The sequence below is a fragment of the Amblyomma mixtum genome, chromosome 7 (genome assembly GCF_055824585.1).
Source record: "Amblyomma mixtum isolate Tamu chromosome 7, ASM5582458v1, whole genome shotgun sequence".
Taxonomy (NCBI): Eukaryota; Metazoa; Arthropoda; class Arachnida; order Ixodida; family Ixodidae; genus Amblyomma; species Amblyomma mixtum.
In genome coordinates this window covers 22,762,523-22,785,765 of record NC_143018.1, presented here as the reverse complement: position 1 = coordinate 22,785,765, position 23,243 = coordinate 22,762,523, and the positions used below count along the sequence as shown (strand labels likewise).

Below are 23,243 nucleotides of genomic sequence, written 5' to 3'. Positions count from 1 at the left end.
TATTTCAAACTATATCGGGGCAGATTTACACAATAGTAGCATTTGGGCTAACTTTGCGCAAGCTAGCTCTAGCTACCTACATTCGCTCACTGCAAAGCTAAACATGCATTAGTGCACCCACCTGTTGTTGACCAGGCTTCTCTTTGTGCTTGTCTGTTCTGCTCAGCTGAGCAACACACTGACTTCATGATGTGGCTCAGTGAGAATTCTACATCTGTATGCTTATGCATGTAACTTGTATATAGTCACATGTACTAAGGATAGTATTAACTGGGCAATTGGTTCAGCTTAAAAGCTCTCATCATCAGATTGCATCAAAGAGATCGCAATAAAAGACAAAAGTCATCACTGCCTTTCTATTTTTCTTCGTCATCCTTCGGCCTGACTTCAACTTGGTTTTTTTCCAACTTCCTTATGACTACTGATGGCTCAGTTAATTCGTTTCCTTGCAACCCAGACTGGCAGTGGAATAAGGATATTTTGCTAAGAAATTGGTAATTAGTAACTAGTACGACATCATTCTATATATAACAAGTGGTGCGGATATCGATTAACAAATACAGATTCTCTCTTTTGCTTGCTGCTTTGGGAATCATAGTTGCCCTTAAAATTTGTCATATTATTTTTTACTGATCAGAAAGGACGTACCTTCAAGATTGCTGTAGAGCTTTACTGGAGAACTTAAGCATCTATGGCCCACACATACTTCAATGGCTTATTTTTCAATTCATTCTGTCCTGAGACATCATAGCTCTTATTTCTGAAAATTAACTTTTTCGCATTCTGCTTGATATGATTGTGTTTGTTTGAGGTAACTGCAAAATATGAAGCAGTTCCCGTTCCCTTGACTATACAATGCATTCTATCCTAGTCTCCGCCAATATTTGCTATGTAAACTTTCCAAATCGGTTCTTGCATTTCCTTAACTTCTAGGCCAGTGTACTTACTCCCTTATCTAATTATGTATGGATTAATGAGGATGGCACATGTATACTTTTCTGAAACACAAAGCAACCACTTTGTTTTAAATTCATGGGACAGTTATGAATGCTGGGTACTAATAAATAAATAATCTGTTACCCCTGGTTGCTTTTTTTTTCTCATGTTCGTGTTTCGCTTTTTTTTCCCCTCTATTTTCGTGTCTGATGTTATTTTCTTCGTTTTGTATAAATTTCGTGTTCCTTTCTTGTATTTGACTTGTACCGTGTTCTTGTACCGATATTACGGTTTTTTCCATCTGTATATCCCTTTTTTTCGATTTGCCCCCCTCACCCAATGCTCTTCGGGGCCTGTGAGGTACTAATAAATAAATAATCTTTGTGGTCGTACGCACAATACGCCACCTTGTTTCTGTGCATGTCAACATTGATTGGCTCTCAACAGAACTTTCCACACTTGTTTACTATGCTGCATACTGGTTTGCACAATGTTCACTGCAATGTCACCTCAGGAAGCACTGGTAAAAGGAAGCGGCCTGCCCACTGTCACTGCAGAACAAAAGCGTGCACTTTAGTACAGTGATGCGCACCATATCCGCTTTGAAGCCACTGAGCGGTATTTCTATTTCGATTTTCGTAATGGTGTGAAAAACATGACGAAAAAAAATCAGAAAAGAAATCAGTATTATTGCGTCGTCATTTTTCTGTGATTTTGTAAACACCTGCAGTTAACACTGATCTTCCATATTAGTAAAGGTTGGGAACAATGTAATTTCCTCATGTATAGATGCATTCATATCTGATGGTAACATGCTAAAATATGCTGATTTTTTCATGCATGCATAATACACACATACACATACACCTTTTCTTTAATGAGAGACAGTGGCGTGTTTGATGTCATTTGACCACACATACTATGATGTGGATAGTGATGATACTATGATGTAGAAGTGCGGCGGGAGTGAACAGGGACACAAGAAGAATGATATACAGGTGATGCTGGATTTCCCACAGCTGAAGAACCAAGCTGGGCAAAAATGATCTGGTTTGGTTTGGTTTATGGGGTTTAACGTCCCAAAGCGACTAAGGCTATGAGAGACGCCGTAGTGGAGGGCTCCGGAAATTTCGACCACCTGGGGTTCTTTAACGTGCTATGACAGAGCATTGTTAAAGGCTGTGAACAAGCAGTCCACATCAGCAGCAGCAGATGCCCTCTCTACAGATGCAACAACCAATCTTGTCAAGGTCACCTTGACGTCAGAAGCAGTAGCATGGACTAAGCCTCGGTACTATTCCCTTTTATCTAAGAGCACACAGAGGCATCTGCTCTACGTCACCTCTTGTGTAGGACAGTCCAGCATACACTGTTCGTGATATCGCTTTGGACAGTTGGCAGTATCAGTGAGGTGTTTGTTGCGGGTTGTCTCTTTTTGTTTCATGTTAACTATGCGTATCTATTCCTACAACAAATATTTTTGCTTGCATTGCATTGGCATCTAAGCTCAGTCAACAACCAATGTTCAGTTTTGGTTTTTGGCTGTCAGAACATGTTATCACCGAACACTATAGTCAGATTCAATTTAAGTCTGCAGTGAAGCTCTGCCATCTGGACCGCCGCACAGAATTCTTCCGCGCCAAAAAAAGTAGTCCGCTGTTAAAACTTTTATTGTATACTACCATAAGAAGCTTATTACAAGAAAAAATGATAAGCTCTAGAATTCTGATACCTGGATAGATTAATAAAGTCAAGCATCGAACAACTAATTTTGTTTACTGTTATTGGTTAGTGGAGTAATACAGGATGCCTCGGGCCATGACCGAGTGCTAACAATTGCTGTTTCTTTTAAGTTTTATCCTACTATACATGAGGTATGCGGTATGTGAACCAGAATCATAAAATTTCAGTCACAGCAATTTCATCTTGCTCAGATGTTTGATGTGTGTTCCACAAGGTCACCATCCTCAAATCCAGCAAACCATTGTCATGAAATGCACCATTATTTTTTTACTTGCAGTTATGTTGTAGGTAGGTAGCCAATGTCTGTGTTAAGGTACTCCACTCAGGATGTCGGTTTGCTTCTGCAAACAATGGAAACTCACTAAAAGCATGTGTTTGATTGCACAGACAGTTACCAGTTGAAAATAATAACAGTCATATTCACCCGATATCACTGCTATCATTCAGCAGCACAGAGAACCCTATGCAACAATTTTGTGGCAACAAACGACAGAGCGCAGGAGCCACTGTGTATACGCATGTATGGAGTGCATGCTGCACGTACTGTTTCTTACTTCAGAATGCTGGCCTTTGCCAGTTACCACCCAGCAGCTATTGCCCCATTTCCATCACTATGCAAGATCAATGCTCAAATGCATGTGCGGTAATTAGTATCCAACTGTACAGCACTGCATACAAGAATTCCCAGTAAGTGTCAGCAGTTCACCCATGATGGCTATCATTAATCCTGCTTTTCAATTATAACCTCAGGAATGCCTTCAGGTACTTTCCCTGGGCCTTTTCACACCTCTGTCCCATTATGGGGACAGTGCTTCTAATTAGCCCCCTCAGTTCATCCATCAATAACTGTTCCCTCTTGAGGCTGTTCACTGGTACATGTTCCTCCATAATGTCATTTTCCACCTGTCTTAGTTGTTTTTTGGGCTTCTCCCAATAAATGCAGACTTCATAATCTCTTTTGTCAGTTAAATTGTTATCCTTTGTCATTGTATGACCGTCGCAGCATTCCTTTCTGAAAATTTGTCATCCTTCATTTTAAATACCCCTAGTATGCGGTCTTGACATTGCGCGCATCCATCCCGGCATCCGTGGGATTGGTACGCGTTACAGATTCCGCAAATATGTGCTTCCGAATTCGCTCACGCGGATATGTACAGGTCACACAGCCTGCCTTAATTTCGAGTGCTACCATACTGTACATGCGCCCGTTTCTTCGCCCTCCATCACGTGCCCCAGTAGTACGGAAGCTCTTTCGCAGCGGCTCAATGCGCGGGCACAGCGGGGAATCAAGGCATCAACCCACGAGACGATTCACTTTGAAACCGGTTCGCATCTCCGTGGTTCGCCGCGTGGCGTCACCTTTGCGTGTGCAAAGTTCTTCGTCCTGTTGCCGGCTGAACTTCGGCACGCCATGGCTATGCCGAAGTTCAGCCTAGGTGCCGGTCGCCGAGGAGCAAAAAAAGACCACGTTTTCGCGCCGTCTAGGTTGCCAACAGGAGCATGCTATTGGACAGACGGCAATCCCGGGCGCGCCAATCGGAACGCTTTAAACCATCCGCCTCGTCCGCCAGCTCCAAAATGATCGTACAACACCCATTCCGCCCCACGCCCGAGCGAAGGCCGAAAGCGAGCGGTTCGCTCGCAGGCGGATCCGCCCAAAAACGATCGTACAACGGCCTTAAGGGGTGCGCTAGAGCGCTGCAGTAGCAAGCGGAGCAAACTGTTTGGTTTGGTTTATGTGGTTTAACGTCCCAAAGCAACTAAGGCTATGAGGGACGCCGTAGTGAAGGGCTCCGGAAATTTCGACCACCTGGGGTTCTTTAACGTGCACTGACATCGCACAGTACACGGGTCTCTAGAATTTCGCCTCCATCGAAATTCAGCCGCCGCGGCCGGGATCGAACCCGCGTCTTTCGGGTCAGCAGCCGAGCGCCGTAACTACTGAGCCACCGCGGCGGCCCAAACTATACATACAGCTGCACTTGCGACCGTCACTAAAGGGGAAAGTGTGCACGTCGCCATCGCATGATGATGACGTCATCGAAAAATGCCTCCTGCGTGGTCACGTGATCCTGAACGTCCTTGCCCAAGCTACTGCTCTCACTTTTTCGTCGTCCCAGAGTTTATTTTTTTATATATGACAGCGGTTTACTGACACGTTTCGAGAAATCGTGCTAAAGATATATGTTTCGCAGGGGCGAAGACATTTTGCAGAAGACAGCTCAACAGCGGGGACGCTGGAGATGAAGTCACCAGGGATCTCCCTACGCCACAGCGCATCACAACGTCCATATACGCACAACACGGAGGAGTTACGCAACGACAGTGTCGGCACGCGTCGCCCTAATTGCTCTTCCGGCGTGTGACAAAGCGGCTGTCGTGCAGGCCGCTGGGAAAGGGAAAGCGGGTTGCGCAAAGGCGCGCACTACACACAACACGACGTTGACGTGCCGGCCGTGTGTTGTAGTAGATTACGCACGGCGGAGCTGCGCTATGGAAAGACTCCGCAACAGTGCCGCGCTGACAGGCGGGCGTGGGCGGCTATGCAGGCTGATAACGCCGGGGGACGACCCGGTATCGCTAACAAGGCGTCGCGCCCAGGCTACATGCCACGATCACTGGAGTATGTGGTGATCCGTGCATTTTGGAGCGGCGTCTATCTCGCCACCACCACACCTTTCGAGTAGGTCTGTGTGAGTTTACTGGATTAGATAAAAATCCGAGGCGTGTGCATCTTTTTTTTTTTTTTGTTTCTATGCCGGCAATGTCTCCTATACGAAGCGCGGATTTTGTACGATGTGAACTTTTCTTTCTTTTTACCTGACACCGGCATCTCGCGCGGTGATCGGCGGAGAGGATAACAGTAAACGAGAAACCGGCCAGAGCTATAAAGAATAGCTCGTAGCTGACAATCGTTCGTTTAATTCCTGCCCCAAGCAATAAAGAAAAAGCCCCCAGTATCAGTACCTCCAGACTAACCTACGATGGCACATAGTCTATATCGGGCAAATAGCTCACTCAGAGACGCCTATGAGCACGAATGACGTAAAAAAACACAAAGAAAAGCGCAACACACATAGGCCGAAGCACATGAGACACAATAAACCAATACACCACAGGAATTAATCGACTGCAAGGAAAGACGTCTGCAGTTCAAAGATGCCACACTCTAATCCAGAAACAATCGCACTGCTCAATATCAGTAGTGAAATACTGCGGCATGGCAAGCAGTTACAGCTCCGTTTCAAATCGCAAATTCATCTGCACCACTACATGCACGCACACTAAAATTAGAGCCGTCACAGATATTGTATGGCTTTGGTCAAAAGTACCTAGGTCACATATATGGTTCACGTATGTTGCGTAGTCAGGTACATAAGCAGCCTGAAGCTTCAAAGCTATAGAGAGATGCCGAAGAGTCATCGGCTCAAGTTGTAGCGATGGAGAGACTTAGAGACGCCTTAAGCCCCACACTGCAATCCCGTTAATACATAATTATACGAAGTCCGGGGAATTTTCACCAAGACTCTACATTAAGGTCCTTAAGCAGGACATCAAGGTATGCTGTCACTGCCCGCTTGCCAGTGAGGCAAATGGCGACAAATCTTGATGTCATGAAGTTCAATATTTTTGTTTAATTTTAAAAAAAGCAGCTACAGGCTCCTCGTCAGTTATCCTGAATGCAAAATGGAGGACCAGCACATTACGTCGTGTAGGCGTTAAGTTACCCGCATGTGAAAGTTCAGCTACAAGACATACGAAAAGGGACACTTCAGGGGGCACTTCGAAAGCAAACAAAAGTTAACCAGCACATTGAGTACAATCAATTACAATTCCTCCATCTTATAAATAACCATGTTAAGCATTAGTAAGCTGAACTGCCAGTGATTTTATCTTGTTTGCGCTATAGTGCTGCACCTAATTGTTTTTGCTGTGGCTCACACTACCACCATCTTGCTTTGGTCTCACAACGTGCAGTTAGTACTAAATAAAAAATATTTAACTTCTGCACCAAACATGGTATGAGATTAGAGGCATCATGCCCACAATGAAAAACTGCATGCGAAAAAAAAAAGGTGTACGTAGACTAGGATGGAAAAAGTGTCCCCCTCAATATTACTGACATATAGCATGAAGCAATATGGCTTGAACAGGTTCGTTTCACGGCTTCCTCCATGCTACCCCCGGTCCCCCCCATATCACTGACATATAGCATGGTGCAATTTGCCTTGAACAGGTTCGTTTGACAGCTTCCTCAAAGCAACCCACGGTAGACTGCCCAGAGATTTTTTCCTGACCGCTTGCCTTGGATGTTAAACACGGGCATGGTATCGAGCAGAGTCACTCGCCCAAGTCAAAATATTGAAAATTTATTGGTGCTACGGGGTGGACAATGACGTCATTTGCAGGAACACTAGCTACACCAAACATTAAAATCAGAAATACAAAAGCAGAAAGCGGACGTACGTCATCGAAGGTGACGGCTTTCTTCTTTCCAGCGACTCCCGCCGTGACGGGGGGAGACGGCTGATCCTGACAGGTCTCCATTGTCGAGTCTCGAGTCATCGGGCCGCTATTTTAATCGAGCTCCACAGGCACTGACGAAGCGGCGAACAATTTCTTTGATGGCGTCAAAAAGCACACACACGCAAACTACACATAGAGTGCTTCTTCAGCGGCGTCCACAAGCCTCTTCACTTTGGCCTGTCCTTCTAGAATGAGTACCAGGAGAAGACACTTCCAAAGGTTCCACGGCAAAAAACACGTCCAGGATGCGGATACCGAAGAAGGTCAAGGGAGCCAGTCCACCAGAGCGGGTACCTCACAAGCCCCGAGCCTAAATAACCTAAGCTAAACAAATACCCCGCACCACAGAGTTCCTAAAAGCCGCAGACATCAGCGAAAGTATTAGAAGAGCGGAGGGCAGTAAGCTAACAAGGAACTATGTAATGATAATTGCGGCCGCACGGTTTCAAAGCAGGTTCTAAGACCTCGCCAAGCTTAAGTCGCTAGCCAAATACCACCCGCACCTTCCGGCGACTACCAATCAAGCCGAGGCCCCGTCGTTCCGGAGAACCTTCAACAGGAGGTCGCATTCGGCGACGCAGCAACACTCACGCTCACGTAACGGCGTGCTCGACGTGATCGCTGCAGGCTGAAACGTCGCAGGACACACTTCGGCGATGTCAAGCGCACGACACGGAGCAGCTCGTCAAAGTGGACGACAAAGTACCCCGAGCTGTATGCGCGGTTCCGACGACGACTACCGAGATATGTGAAACGGTCGACAAGGCGCATCCCAACCACTTCTGAGGGAGCAAGATTAGGACCTGGACCTGTACAAGAGCAAAGTTCGAACGCTGAGCGCAGGGAGAGGACGATAAGGCAACGAGAGAGAACAGTCTGGAGACGAGGAGGGGGATGCCCTCCGCGGGGACCCATATCGGACAAGTCTCCCGCCGCCGCCTCCCCCCCCCCCCCCCCCCCCCGACTTCCTCGCGGGCTGGATAAAACAGCGACGGCGGTGAGGAGGCTCGAACGATCAGATAGCAACAGCATTCTGTGCGGCCATCGACGCCCGCCACAAGTAAATCACCAATAAAAAAACAAAGCATGATATCACACAGATAAGAAGCACGAACTGTCTCCGCTACAAGTTCTGTTTTGTCAACGAATCAAAAGCATTGTCTGGTTCCCTCCGTGACCGCTCTCTAGTGTGACAGCGGTGAAAGGGGTGATCGGGGCAGTGTTTTGAGACCTGCCGACGCTGGACGGAAAACGGCGGCCCGTGGCAAGTATGTCCACACTTACCTGCGAGGGAATGTGAACGATAAGACAGCAATCCGGCAGTGCTGTTTTGGCACGAAGGAATGTGGTGGGCATCGAAAAAAACAAGTCTTGAACACTCGAAGGTAGACACGTCATCGGTTGACCGGCCGCGGTTCGGCGCGGTGAGTGTTTGTTTTCTGCGGCACGAGCTGTACACGTACAAGGGAGCGAGAAAAAACCCCAAGAAGCTGCAAGCGCTCGAGACGAACGTGGCAGTCAACGACGCATAGCAGCCAAAGAAAGATGTAAGTACGCTGACGCTTACGAAAACTGCATATCTGGTTTTATATTAAAAAAAAAACATATGGAGGTATAGAAAACTGGGCAAATCGGACCACATATGCCCACATATAGCGCCGTCCACATATATCCAGACATGCCCAGTCCTCTATATATCCAAGCCAGGAACGCCATAAAAGGAAGTAATGTAAATATCGCCCATATATGTACATATCTGCCCAAATCTCCAAACGTCTATATGAGAATAAAGCGAATTGGCTCGAGCCAACTCGCTTTATTCCCAACTAGGCAATCCAAGCGTTTGCACAGAAATGGCATTTAGTATGCTACGCACGCTTTATTAACATTTCCCACCTTCTAAGGACATCGAGAACACCACTGACCGAATCACGAAGGCTTTGGTTTGCCAACGCTATCTGTCTGGAAGCATCACACAGGGGTCTTACGAAACAAATACCAGTCGAGACAAGGGAATGGACTACACAAACACAAGATAAACGTAAAACATGTGTGCCAACTCGGCCGGCCGGACACCCACAGAACACACGGCCGTGTATTCGTCCGCATCGATGTATTGTGCAGCATCTAGGAGGGCAATTCGATGGCCGTTATAAGCATTCAGCGAAGCTAAGCTTGCTGCAATATTCTTTCCTCGCGCGTCTGTCAAAGCGGCCGTCACTGAGTGTGACTAGATTTATTAATATTCAGTATGTTTCTTTGCATATATAGCGGAGGCGTAACAGTTGTGAGTATCTCCGCAGAAAAAAAAAGCAACGTTCCACAATCACGACCATCAGACGCTTGTGATATGCTGCAGCTTACCACACACACTATACAAACGTCCACAATTTGGCTGCTGATCCCGCATTATTCAATCCGCTGCACCAAACTGCAAGTTCAGTTCGCAGTGCATGTCCCAATATACCTGCCAGGGGGGACAAAGTATACATGCGCCAAAAGAAATGAAACAGAAACCCCGCTACAGCACAGAAACCTCGGAATAGGCGGACCCGCGGTTCCCAATGTATTACACAGACCGCTGCCCAGAGGTGGCTTAGTGTGCAGTCAAAAGACATAAAAACGTGGCACAGGACAGGTCAGAGTGCAACAAAACACCAGCGCCGCTTACGACACCGGTAAGGTCGCTTCACGCTGCACGTACCGCCTCCACCACGTGCGCCGCATATATACATGGGGGCCAACGCAGTAACAGCGCCGTTATCACACCCCGGCCGATCGTAAAACCGGGCCCCGTGGTTGCTTGGTGGCCGGAGGGGAAAAGAAAGAGCAACCCCCCCCCCCTCCCCTTACACTGACGGTAAACAAGGCCCGACGGCGGCGAGCGCCTAAAGGGGTGAGACTCGCCGTAAACTCGTCCCGACGCAGTTACGCGGCGCGCATGGCACGCTCTCTTGCGGACGAATAGCGGAGACGAAGCGTTTTGTGTTTTTCGCGCTCTTGCTGGCGGCGTCTGAGGCACTGCGCTGCGCCTCCCTAATTCCCCAAACGCGAGGGAGATAGGGTTGGGGAAGAAGAGCAGAGTCGGGAGTAGGGAGAAAAGAGGGGGGGGGGACTTCAAAGGAGGAGGACCTAGAATGCGAGAAACGCTTTATAGTTCCTAATTCAATCAGTCCCCACAGCTACACACACTCTGTCCCGTGATAATAAAAAAGAAAGAAGGGAAGGGAACCCAGTCAGCTTTACCTAAGGTGCGCCTCACAGACGTGCAGGCCAGTCGCTTCACATTAGGCAGAGGACCTGAACTGTAATTTCACAGTACAGTACATAGTGTGTGAAAAGCACTGCCACTGCGCCGTCTTAAGGAACGCATTTACCCTGCAATAAATTATTGACGAGACAGTTTTCGTTCTCATTGCGTATGCGCCATTTCCTGATTTCGTTATTGTTGTGCAGGGCAAACGACCAAGTTTAGGATGCATACGCCGCGATGCAACGTGGCTGTATAAACAGCCAGTTCCGCGAATAGCTCCCTAAAGCTTCCCTAGGGCTGCACAGTTTTTGGGGAGCGTAGGGACAGCAACGGAAGCCACGTGCGGCGGGATATTCTCTGCTCGTCCGTCGGGCATGAAGAGGAACGTCTTATAGAGATTAACGGCCGGCATTCGCTTAGAGCGATACGGCCCGTTGAAGGAAGCGAGGAAGGCGTCGCATAGACGATGGTTCTTCCTTAATTCCCTCAAAATGAAACGCGACAGAAGCGTTGCTCGAAATAGCGAACTTCACTGGGACGAAAACACAGTGGTGAAGCACAAAGGAACGCTCTTTTATTGTGTCACCACGCGCTGCAGTTCACGTTAACTCCACAAATCGACTAGGCTAACAAGATAACTGGCTTAAATCTAAAGCCTCTGCGCAAAAGAAGAGAGGGAATTACGAGGGAGAGGGGGGGGAGGAGAGAGCTGAGGAAGGCGGCGAGAAATAAGGAAGAAAAATTACAGGGAGAGAAACGAGCTGAGTGAGAAGGCGATCCGACCGAAGGAACGACAAGTTCCGCATTGCGTGAAATGAGAGGGATTTACTCGACGCCGACTATGTATCTTAATCACCGCAACAATCCTCCCGGTCGTCGTTGTCGGTCATAGTAAGGGTACGGTTAAGCGAATGACTAGCACATATGGCTATAAATCGCCGAATCACAGAAATTTCCTTCAATGAGCAGCCTTGAAGTATTCAAGCGGTTAAGTGTGTTTCACTCCGGCGTGTTATCCATCAGCGTTCACAGCGCTTTTTTTTTTTTTCACGACGGCAGCACGCTCAGGCATAAACAGTTCACAGAAAGCCCTCCAGTAAAGCGCACATATCTCCCTCCCACGTCCCTCTCCCAGCATGACCGTAAATCTACGGACTGGGAGACCATTCGGGCCACGATTTTACAGCTGGCACGCGAACTTAATCGCGGTACGCAGAAAGACTGTACTGCCCATTACTGCTCCTCACTTCCGATTGAAGGCGCACCAAAGAATGCCCCAGCTGTGACACTTCGCACTTAATATGCAGAAAGTAGAAACACAAATAAAGAGAGGATTGAGGCACTGGCGGAGGATGGCGAAAAAGATAAATTGAGGGAAAGAAGTCCCGTCTATCTTCCTTGTGTCTGTGTGTGTTTCGCGCCTTTAACCAAAGGCGAACAATTACCAACAAGCACAACAAGACGTACGCTGAGAGAAAGAAAATAGCCATAAAGGCCTCTGAAAAAGAAACAATGTAAATGGCTGTGCTTAGTGGAAAGATGACAGTTGTTGCCGCCTCAACGCAAGGCAGACGCTAATGAGCGTGCGTGTCACCGTAATCGGTTGTGTTTACTACTGCTCTCGCTAATCAGCCACTGACTGCCCTTGCTATTGTTATCGGCTACGCCCTATGTGCGACATGCGCCGGAACCGCGACACCGGCCAAATGGGCCACCGACAGGAGGCGCGATAAATCGATCGCTGCCACAGCGCCGCCTCGACTATCGATCAATCGATTATCGTTATCGCTGGGCCGTATGCCATCGCAGCGAGCCTAGCCGGCCTGATAGCGGGTCAGTGGTGCTGTTCTCCGCTCCCGTACGTTCTGCAAGATCCTTTGTAACCCATACCCTCCCCCCCCCCCCCCCCTCTTCCCACCACCCCCTTTCCCCTTGGAGACATTCTGCACCCTTTTCTCCCCACTCCTTTCAGACGTACACAGAAGCATGCCTCAGCCGGCCGCACTGCAGTCTCGCCGTAGCCCCTTCCTCGCTATTCGACGCGTACTTTAATGTTAGCCACAATTCCTCAAGCATACAGGTTCACGGTGTTACACTCCCGAGCTTGCTGAGTGCTAGAGCTCGCACAACTGAGCTTGAAAACTACAAACAAGTTTACAGCTACAGTTAAACCTCGTTATAATTGGAGGTGAAGGGACCCGGCGAAGACTTCGTTATAGCTGTAACTTCGTTATAGCCCGTGTTTACCGAGCTTCCAAGTCAGTCCTTCGTTACATCCGTTATTTCCTTATAAACCGTTTCGTTATAACGAGGTTGAACTGTACACCTATGTGCGAGGAAATTTATATATAAGACGTTCATATGCGTACGCTTTCTGGGATAAATGTTGTAGTCGCCAGACTAGCATATCCCCCCCCCCCCCCTAAAAAAAAAATCCGCCAAGACAATTTGCAAACACGCTTTAACTATCACTCACAAATGCAGCCAAACACGCCTCCAAGTGGAAGCAAGCTTGCCCCATGCGAAGGCCCATATGAACTACGCAAACAAACCCTATACCAACGCAGAATACCACGACAAGGCCTCTCTATACCCCTCTTCTTCCTCTAAATTTCGTCGCTTTCGAGGCGCAGATTTTTGTGACCCGAGGGTGCCCTAGCGCGCGAGAAAGCTACCGGACGCTTCGTGTAAACAAGGACTCGGAAACTATACGCCTGAAACATTGGGGGAAAAAACTCGGGAAAGAAGGAAGGTCCAGCAAACACAGAAAAACTCACACAAGACAGACCACGTCTCGTGAAACAGGCACAGAAACAAAACACACGTTGCCCGGCACACGCGCGCTCGCAATTACCGCGAGACAAAAGGGAGCTATCCGAGAACGGTATCGCCGCCGACCACGATGTAACCCGAGGGAGCCATCCAGCGGCACGGCTAAGGAAAAAGATGAGCGGCTCTGTCCTCGAACGCACCGTACACCTACTCTCCGCACGCATCGTGCAGTGCTCTAGTGAGTCCCTGAACAAGAACGGCCGCACAACGGCAGAAGCAGTAGCGGAAGCTGCAGTGTCTTTCTTTTGTTTGCCCTCCACTGCGGCCTCCTTCAATGTTCCTTGTACCCTTAGGGCCTGTCTCATTGAAACAAGAGACGCCAAAGACCAGAGAGCACGACACGGTGCTCCGTCCGTCTTTTCACACGTAATAAAAGAGGGGGAGAGACACGTCCCCCCCCCCTTCCCCCCCCCCCCCCCCCCCCCCGCGTCCCTGCGCCGAATCCGACAAGCGCAGTACGGGACATTCCGTGCGGCACGGCACAACTGCGCGACACGCTACAGAGGGCTTCCCAACTTTCGCGCAGGTCGGGTTAGGTTAGTTCACGTTTGGGTTACCTTAGGCCACCTTACGGCATGAGGAAAGCAAAGGCGCGATGGTGGAAAGAGCGGAGCAGCGAGAGCGAGAAAGAAATGCAAGGTCCACACCAACGCATAGGAGGAGCGGGTAAGGAGACCTGCTCTTCAGGGGCCTTTGAATGCAACTTCGAGGCGGTATTCAGTGCCGCAGGGTGCTCTTTGTTAACGCAGGACTCGACGGAACTGAATCGCGTAAACTATGTCAGGAATGCAACGAGCTATACGATATGATATCGGTCAGTAGAACCCCGATATACCCAAGATTAACTCCAAGATTATACCCAAGATTAACAAGAAAGCCATGCTGCGCTGATGTGAAAAAACTGTTGTCTTGAAGGTGTTTTACAAGTCCAGAATAGATTATGTGCTCCAGGGTTTTGCAACAAACAGATGTCAAAGATATGGGGCGGTAATTGGAAACCTGGCTTTGTGAACTGGTGTAACATTGGCTATTTTCCAGTCTATAGGTAGTTTCGCGGTCTGTAGTGACTTGTTGAATAAAGTAACCAAAAAGGGACTGATATGTTATGCACAGTGTTTTAGAATATAGTTAGGAATGCCGTCAGGACCTGGTGCGGAATGCGCATTTAGGTTTTGTAACAATGATTTGACACCTTGATCGGTTAGAACCATATCTGGCATTGCATTAAGCTGTTCCTGCTGTTCCGTGATTGCGTCTGAGCACCAAGCTGAGAAGACGGAGTGAAAATATGCATTGAAACACTCTGCTCGGGCTGTGTCGTCTTTCAACATATTGTCGCCATCCCTAATGGCCGGAATACCAACAACACTGGCTGGAAATTTTAATTTTCATATAAAGAGCTCCGAACTTCGCGACAGTATTGGTTGGAAGACTTTAGCAACCCGAAGAAAAATCTTCAGGCTGAAGTTCTTGCACAGTATTTACAATGATTGTACCGGTATTAATAAAAACACTTATCTAAAGCAGCCATATTACATTTCGGAGAGACTCGATAACACGAAAAAGATTAACAGTTATCAATGCCGCATTAATGTATTTAAGTATTCGTTTTTCCCTAACACAATCCTGGGCTGGAATAAGCTTCCGAATGATGTGGTTTGTGCACCTGATTTCGAAAGTGCTGTTGAAGCGATGGTCTGATGTATTTTTTTTTTAGTTTTTTCCAGGTCTCGTGTGTTTACCAGCACTGTGCCATCACTCATACTAGTTGTAAACTCATTTAGTCTTCTTTTAATATGTTGTGTTATCCTTGCTGACATGTTTTCCAATATCTTCTTTGCATTTGTTATTGTATATAGTAATAACCCCCCTACAATAATGCCTCATGGGCGCTGTAGGTACTTTGAATAAATAAATAAATAAATAAATAAATAAATAAATAAATGCTCGACCAGTGTAGGAAAGAGCTGTCCAGCTCAGTCTCGGAGACTCAACGCCAGCTGACCGCTCGGGCCCCGCAGCTAGCCGAGCTAAACGGAATCTTAGACGAAAGATTCTGTCAGCAAAAATACTCTTCGACAAACCTTTTAGAAGAACAGAAAGCTGGGCGAGTTTGAGAGGCCTATCGGAGAGGCGAGTTGGACAGGGCGAGTTGGAGAGTTAGTAGAGGCCTATCACATTGATAAGGGGGGTTCTGCGTGTGTCGCTAAACCGTCATTGTCATTGATGAACCGTGAATTTGCCCTTCTTGAGAAGTCGTTGCCGGATGTTTAAGATAAGTTAAGTAGGTTTTTTGTGTTTGGCGGGATTATGTATAAATGTCTTTTGTGTTAATAAATTTTCAGTTGAAAGTCAGCGCTCGTGTTGTTGTGTGTGTAAACGTCGTCGTCTTTTCGCGCTGTTAAAAAACGGATAAACCTTTTATCTTTATCTTGTTACGACCCAACTTGAGACCCGCGATGATAACGGTGGCGGATTCAACAGCGGAAATTTCGAAAGGTCGTTTGACCCCCAAGATGACCCCACCGAAAAGGGTGACTTTCTGGGAAGTGGTCGATGGAGCTCTTCCCACACTCGGCTCGGTGCCAACGACCTTCCCTTCTAGAAGCGACCGACGATACGACAAGGGAAGAAAGGATTCGCCTCGTCTGAGAGGACCCGGAACGATTCCGAGGAAGCCAGCGCGGCTGCGGCCGCGGCGCCATCATGCCACACCTGTGTTCGAAAGAGACATGCTGTTCGCGGTAGTGTTGCATCGCAGTGCGAAAGAGCTGCAGACTTACGTTTCCTCCTCGCCAGTTCCCACGGGTGGACTCTGCAACAGGTGTCTTCGTTTGCTGTGTTGTGTAGTGCCGATCTTTGTGTTGCGATGAATTGCCGCCTGGTGAAAGGGCGGAGCCTCGGGCTATTTAACCAGCGCCCTAAGGGAGAACGAACGCTCTGGGCCTTGGGTAACAGGCTCATCCAGTCGCTCGACGCTTTGAACTCTTAATTTTTGTTTCTTTGCTATTTTCGTCATTATGTAAACAAGTCTTAAAAAAGTGCCATTAAACTTGCTTGTTTTTCGTATCCCCAACCTTCGAAGCTTCAGACTTTCCTCAGCCAGACGACGCAACACGCTATCAAATGGAGCCCGGGTTCGAGCTTTCCTGGGCGCCACAACAACTGGTGGCAGCGGTGGGATGCTGCTACAGAAGCCGTAACAATCTCTCTACAGGTGAAACTGCGTACATTTAAAGTGACACGGCAGAGATCATTTTCACCATGAGCCATACCACATCCACTCTAGGATTAAGGCCTCCTCTTATCTCACCATATCTTTCCCATTCACCTTGTCCTCCGCTAGCTGCGACCATCTCATCCCGAAAGCTTCCTGATCTCATCCCCCCACCTGACTTTCTGGCACCCCCAGCTACGCTTGTATTCTCGTAGAATCCACTCCGTTACTCCTGGTTGCCAGTAGGCGGCCTTTAATACGGACTCCGCCAGTTAATCAGTGTCAAGCTTCCACGATAAACGGAGAGTACTGCCGAGCCAAATCTTTACTCGCTCAATTCTGTCGCTTTTGTGCGTTGGCACAGCTCTACCTTTTTTTGTATAAACGAGGAAGTTTAGGGGATTTAAGGACGCGACTTAGATCACATAACGACGGTTTCAGTGTCCAATAATGCGCGCATGCGAAACGAAAGGCCTAAATATATCCTCCGCGTTTTGAGAAGGGAAAATAGCAGACTTCGCTTATGCTCCCTAAGCGGCTTTCCCAAATCTCCCCAATCCGCACCCCTCCCGTTCACTCTTCCACGGGATGACGACATAATGACGATGCCTCCTGTTTCGACGCATTTTTCTTTTTTGTTTGTTTTAGGACGGCGAGGAAAACGTTCTCGCGCTTAGAAGAAGGGTTTCGTCGAATTATACAGAATTACGAAACTGCGTCGTTAAGCGGCGAGCCTCGACAAAAAGATGAGGATTTAGGGAGTGCTCCCTAAAGCGGGATAGCGCACAAGGAACCCAGAACGAGAACTGCTGCGCATGCAGTCATTAAAAAAGCACTTCCCGGGATGGACGGAATAATGGATCTCGTCCGTGGTTTATACCTTTTCTTGACTTTTGCGCAACGACTTGGCCCGCCAGGCATCCCTGATAGTATACCGCGAATCCGCGCGTTGATCGTGGCTTTCTTAACCGCTGCAAAGTAATTCGTTGCGTCTTGGTATGTTCCTTTAGCTAGAAGATTCATTAAAGCGGTCGTCAGGAGAAAGTTTTGCAAGACTATGATCGAGCAATAGCCGTCGTTACCGGCGCAGCGGCTCTAGAGCGATTGAGCGACCTCGGCTCGAAGTAACCAAGCACTATAACTCTGCCAAAAGCTACCCCAAAAACTTCACTCTAGACGATAAGTAGCTTCATGCATAAGCCCTGCCATATTAGACTCGACGGTCTCTTTAGACCGCAAAGCACCATGCCCACAAGATAAGAACAATATATTATCTTAAAGATGCAAACGATTATTTCATTTTCCTGACCAGAGCACTGTGGATTGAACGCGGCACATAGATGCGCTGCCCGTTAAGGAGAAAGAAAAAAGAAACAAAATGCACACGTTGTTAAAAAAATCGCTCTGTGGAGACTCTCAATCTGAAAATTCTGTACAATCGATAGGAAGCAAAGTAATGCAATAAAAAACTCGAAACAATTAACTTCCCGTCTCGACCGATCATCGTTGGAACAATGAATTGTTTTCTCTCGCCAGAGATCATAGATTTCACGAGCTTGCAGCTTTTATCCTGAATCTAAAACGATCATCGACGTGAAAGGAATCTGCGAGCAAAAAATTAGAGATCACTCCAGTGACTCGCACTAGGAGAATGCGAAAGCACTGACGCCTACTCGGCACTCGTCGCCTCTCTTCATCATTTTTGTTTTTGTTTGTTAATTTAGCCTAACCGACTCTGCAGGCTTTCTAAATAAAAGTTGTTCTCTCTCTCTCTCAACTACTTAATTAACGTAATTATCGTATGCTTTAATTTAAGGTCGATTTATTTACTCTGATTATACAACTAATTTGGTTTTTAAACTTTGGCGCCATGATTGGTTTCCCGTCCACTTATACTATATCCCCGTCTAACTTATTCAACCGTCGAATGATTTTTGTTGATAATTAACTAATTAATCTATGTCAATGAAACTTTTCTGTTCAATTAATTATCACTCATCAAATACATTTCAATTCATTTCAAACTTTATTTTCACTCATTTGCCTATTTTTGCACTATTTTCCCGTTCACGACTGTTTTTCCGTCCACTCACTTTATCGACGTCCGCGCTATTTGGATTTTGGGCTCTAATTAATTTACTAATCATCCTATGAGCGTAATTTTTTTTTGCGCATCGCCCTCACACCATCCTCTATCGATCACAACCATTATTTTGATGATACCTCTTCTGAGAACGTCACAGCTGCTGCGGACACGTTTTGCGGACACGACCCCGACGACATAGGCTATAAAAGCTTTCGCTTTAAAACCTGGAGTCCTTTACAAAGGGCGTGCATTGCGGGCGGGGGCCACTTGTGCACAGGTGACTCGAGAGAGTTGCACGTGAATGAACCCTGCCACCAGATGGGCTCAGCGTCAGGTTGTAACCTCATTCCTCCCGGACTAGTCTTCCGCGACTTACAAGCACTACAAGCGCAGCCTTCCTTTGATACCTGGAAAGAGTATTGTTACGAACTGTATTTAATTTTACTGTATTACGCGAAAGCGTAAACGCCCCACGGTGCCGCAGAAAAGCCTCTGTCGGCGTTGCCGTCGGCGTGACGGAAAAATTAGGACTAGTCGATTACAACAGGCTCCCATAGATGGCGCCAGCTACACCGGCGGCGCGTCGGAAACCTCTGACCCTCGGGTTGCGAGTAAGCAGGCTACCGCTACGCACCGCAGGCATGTTCGTGCTGCTTGGTTAAGGCGGGCTTTATACCGTATTGTGCGTTTTTATCGTGAAGACTTTCAAAAATTTTCCCGCCTCAACCGCTCGCTCGTTTGCGGTGAAACTGCGCACAGAGCTTGCGCAATATGGTAACTTTTGTATCGTAGCAAGTTTTACAACGGTGCTTACTTAGTTGAGCCGTGCATGATGCGAAATCGTACTTGACTGCGTAGAGATCGTCGAACCAAAACCCGCAGACGCTGTTTTTTCGCTGAAGGGCGGCAGTGGCGCCATCTGTTTTCAGCAGTGAAAAGCGTCACGACAAGGCGAGGTAGCCGAGGTGAGCGTTGCATGAAGCGCGTGCCTACACTGTACGCGTGCCCTTTGAATATGCCGCTTTTTCGGCTAACTGAGCGAAAAAAAATATCAGAACAACTGATTTAACGAGGCTTTACATTTCAGGTGATATTATTTGCAAAATCGCCGCGGCACTTTGTCGTGACGCTTTTCACTGCTGAAAACAGATGGCACCACCGCCGCCCTTCAGCGAAAAAACGGCGTCTGCGAGTTTTGGTTCGACGATTTCAACGCAGACAACTACGATTTCGCATCATGCAGGGCTCAACTAAGTAAGTACCGTTGTAAAACTTGCTACGATACAAAAGTTACCGTATTGCGCAATCTCTGTGTGCAGTTTCACCGCAAACGGTCGAGCGGTTGAGGCGGGAAAATGTTTGAAAGTCTTTACGATAAAAACGCACAATAAGGTATGTATGGCGTGTGGTGTTTCAAATAATGATTGTGACTGTGAAAGAGGAAACGGCGTCCGTGTCTGCGTGGACACGCGAAAAGGCTGTCGCGTCATACCGCTAAAGGTGCCCCCCCCCCCCCCCCTTTTGAATTTAATTCTGCTGCATTGCATTGTAGAATATTGAGCGATGGCATACGGAAGTGGAGGAGGAGAGGACGAGAAAGTGAAGAAAGGGAACCAGCGGATGGCGTCACATAAACAAGATGGCGGGTGGAAAGGTGGGCGGCGAAATAAAGGAAGCTCCCGAAGTCCACCGGAAATTTAATCGTACACAGCAGGAGGAAAGGGGGGGGGGGGGGGGGGGGGGGGACGAATTTGAATGGAATAAAAAAATATATATGTGCCGGTGAAAACAGAGGAGCAGGAAGGATAGCCAAATATTACGTAAATGGGGGTCGCGGCAAAAAGGGTCAAGTCGAAACAGGGGCGGCAAGAATGAATGCACGCTCCTTCTTGCGTGGCATTTATTTTTGCCGCTACTTTCTTTCTTTCTTTCTTTCTTCCTTCCTTCCTTCCTTTCTTTCTTTCTTTCTGTCTTCTTTCTTTCTTCCTTTCTTTCTTTCTTCATTTCTTTCTCTTTCTTTTTTTTTCTTTCTTTTTTTCTCTCTCGCTTTCTTTCTGTCTCGGCAGTGTCAAGAAAAGAAAACCAACAGCCGATTGCGCGGTAGTTTCGTCGCGCCCGCGCGAAGAGGTGACGGGAATAAACGGATTAAAACAGAGCTCCGACAAAGCTTCCGGGAGACGGATAACTCGGAAGCAGCGCTCAAGAGAGGAAAAGGAAATGCAGCCTATTATACATGAGTGCCCCGAGTTAACGCTCCGTCCCTCTTTTCTAACCCTTCCCCACTCTGTTCCAGTCTTCCTTCATTTTCTTTGGTCGGAATAGCCCCATCTTTCTGAAAGCGAGCAACCCACCGAGTGAGCTAACAAGATGAGGCACCCAAACGGCGAGCCGCCAGTGTCCGAAGTTCTTCCCTCGCTAGTGCCTTGCAGCCAGAAAATGCGCTCAAGAAAAAAAAAACGCATAATAGAATAATCATTCAGATCTTGCGATAGCAGACACGGAGGCGCTGCCACGAGCGAATTTAGACCGAAATAACTCGCCTCGCACGAGGGAAGAATGAACACGGTGAAGAGAGGTATACAAACGCAAGTGAAAAAAAAAAAAAAAAAGCGCCTATCGGCGCAGCGCTGCCCACTTGGCACAACGCAGAGCACGTCAGTAGGTGTACAGAGCGCTCCAGGCCCCTCAGCGTCGACGTGGTGGTAAGGAATTCAGGCTTAAGCGGGAATTAAATTGCGCTGTGCGCGAGGCAGCTGATGGACAAGTATTATCAGCGGAAACGAGCGCCCTCTTTGTTTTCTCACTACACCACACGCGCTTTAATAAAAAAAAAAATCGAGAGAACGACTTCTCTCTTCAGAGTTTCGAAACAGATTCACTCGCCCAAACCAGCCACCCTCGCTCTGAAAAGTCTCACAGTGTGGACAGCCTCTAGTACTTAGGAAACCTCGCAGCAGTATGGCGGCTGTGGACTCTGACATCAGGTATTCAGAGGCCAAAAAACCATCAAGGTGGTACAGTTCAGCGCGAACATTCCATGCTTGTAACTGGCCTGCGCAGTCCGATGCCCCCACCAATAGCAGCAGGCGACGGAGGTTCTATAACGACCTCGTCGGCCAATCATAAGAGGGTTTTATGTGTACGAATAAATAAGTACGGAGAGAGGACGGTATGGTCCAATCCTATACACTCTGAAAGGCGGCTATAGGGTTAGATGGAAAAGAAGTTTCTGCTACGCTGAAACGAAGTTGTGCACAAGACAGGGGTGAGGATACAAGCAGCCATTCTAGACCTCACAGCCTGTCTTAAGTGATGCGCAGCAGAAAAATCGCAGGTACTAAAAAGCAGTTTAGTCATTAGTGACAAAAATAATGAGAGTTCGTCATACAAGTAGGCAGTTACACCACCACACATAACAAAAAAGATGTGCTTTACTCAAACCGAATACAGGCAGTCCGGTCAGATGTGACGGACAGAGCACAGATGAGAGCAGAAGCAAAAAGGAAGAAGTTCTAAGTCGAAAGACTGAAAACTCATTACAGTTATTGAAGAGGTAGACCTAAAGTGGAGCGCTGTTGTTGCCAACAGCGGTCCAGAAAGCAGCGAGCAAGGACAATTAGCGAAACGTCATTAGCAACCAAACGCTCCGTTCATTCGGCCCCAAGTTGGCCGGCGCCAAATTCAGGCCCAAAGTTGCAGCCCGGTTCAGCCAGGAGGACCAACCATCTCCGCTATGAAATTTTCAACAATCCAGTTGTATTGCAGTAAATCTGTTTTCATTTTTTTTTAGTTTTTCCTGGCCTCCTTAGCGGTTATACCGGTGCGTGCGCATTGCAGAAAACGAGCGAGACCCGGAATAACGCGGTGGTCAGACGGATAGGAAATGAAGGGGGCCGGTATAATTAAATGCGCTCGCGCGAAGGCAGCGCTGACGCTCAAGACGCGGAGAAAGTGGTTCCTCTCTCACCCCCCCCCCCCCCCCCCCCCTTACTACAGCGCCGCACATTCTTGGAATAATATGTACCAGCGAGCGGAGAGGTGGAAGAGAGTACTTTACACTAATTCGAATAGGAGCTGCTGCTGCGGCCTTCTGAAAAGTGCTTTCCGACCGTCCTATTTCCTTCATTTTTCAACAGAGCTGATTCCTGGCCATTAAATTTAAAATTTTTTATGCACTCTTTTATATAAAAAAAGCTGTCGGTTCACTGTTTCGCTCATCCCACGGGACTTTCTGGTACAAGTCCTTTTTGTAGTCGATCGGTGTAGACGACTGGTTGTATATGTATAGAAATATACGTTGTTCATTTATTGGTACTATCAGCCCAAATAGGGCCTAGATAGGATTGGTTACACACTACATCATACAAGAACGAAAGAAAAAAACTAAAAAAACAGTGGGAACAACAAACAGTGCAAAAATACAATAATAGGAGCGGTTTCGTAGAGCATAGCATCAAAACGGAATGGGAAAAAACGGTGGGAAACTGTAAAACTGAACAGTGCAAAACACTTCACTAGAATTATAATAATACATCATAATCCGAGAAATGAAAAGAACAGAGAGTGGAAAACAGTACAAAACAGTACAAACAGAACAAAATACACGAATATACAAAATTAAGCCGTTCTCGAACTCATTTTCTCCGAAG

At 47.4% G+C, this 23,243-nt stretch overlaps 1 protein-coding gene across 4 annotated transcripts in view; it reads right to left on the bottom strand.

Moving 5' to 3' along the window:
* LOC149335264 (adenosylhomocysteinase-like 1) overlaps positions 1-23,243 on the bottom strand; it is a 266,601-nt gene that overhangs the window by 163,179 nt on the left and 80,179 nt on the right. The window contains exon 1 of one of the 4 annotated variants that reach the window (XM_089551930.1): positions 7,147-8,067. The exons of the other annotated variants lie outside the window; for them this stretch is intronic. The gene's annotated coding sequence lies outside the window, so the exon portion shown is untranslated. Of the gene's footprint in view, positions 1-7,146; positions 8,068-23,243 lie in introns of those variants that run through there. 4 annotated transcript variants of the gene reach the window in all.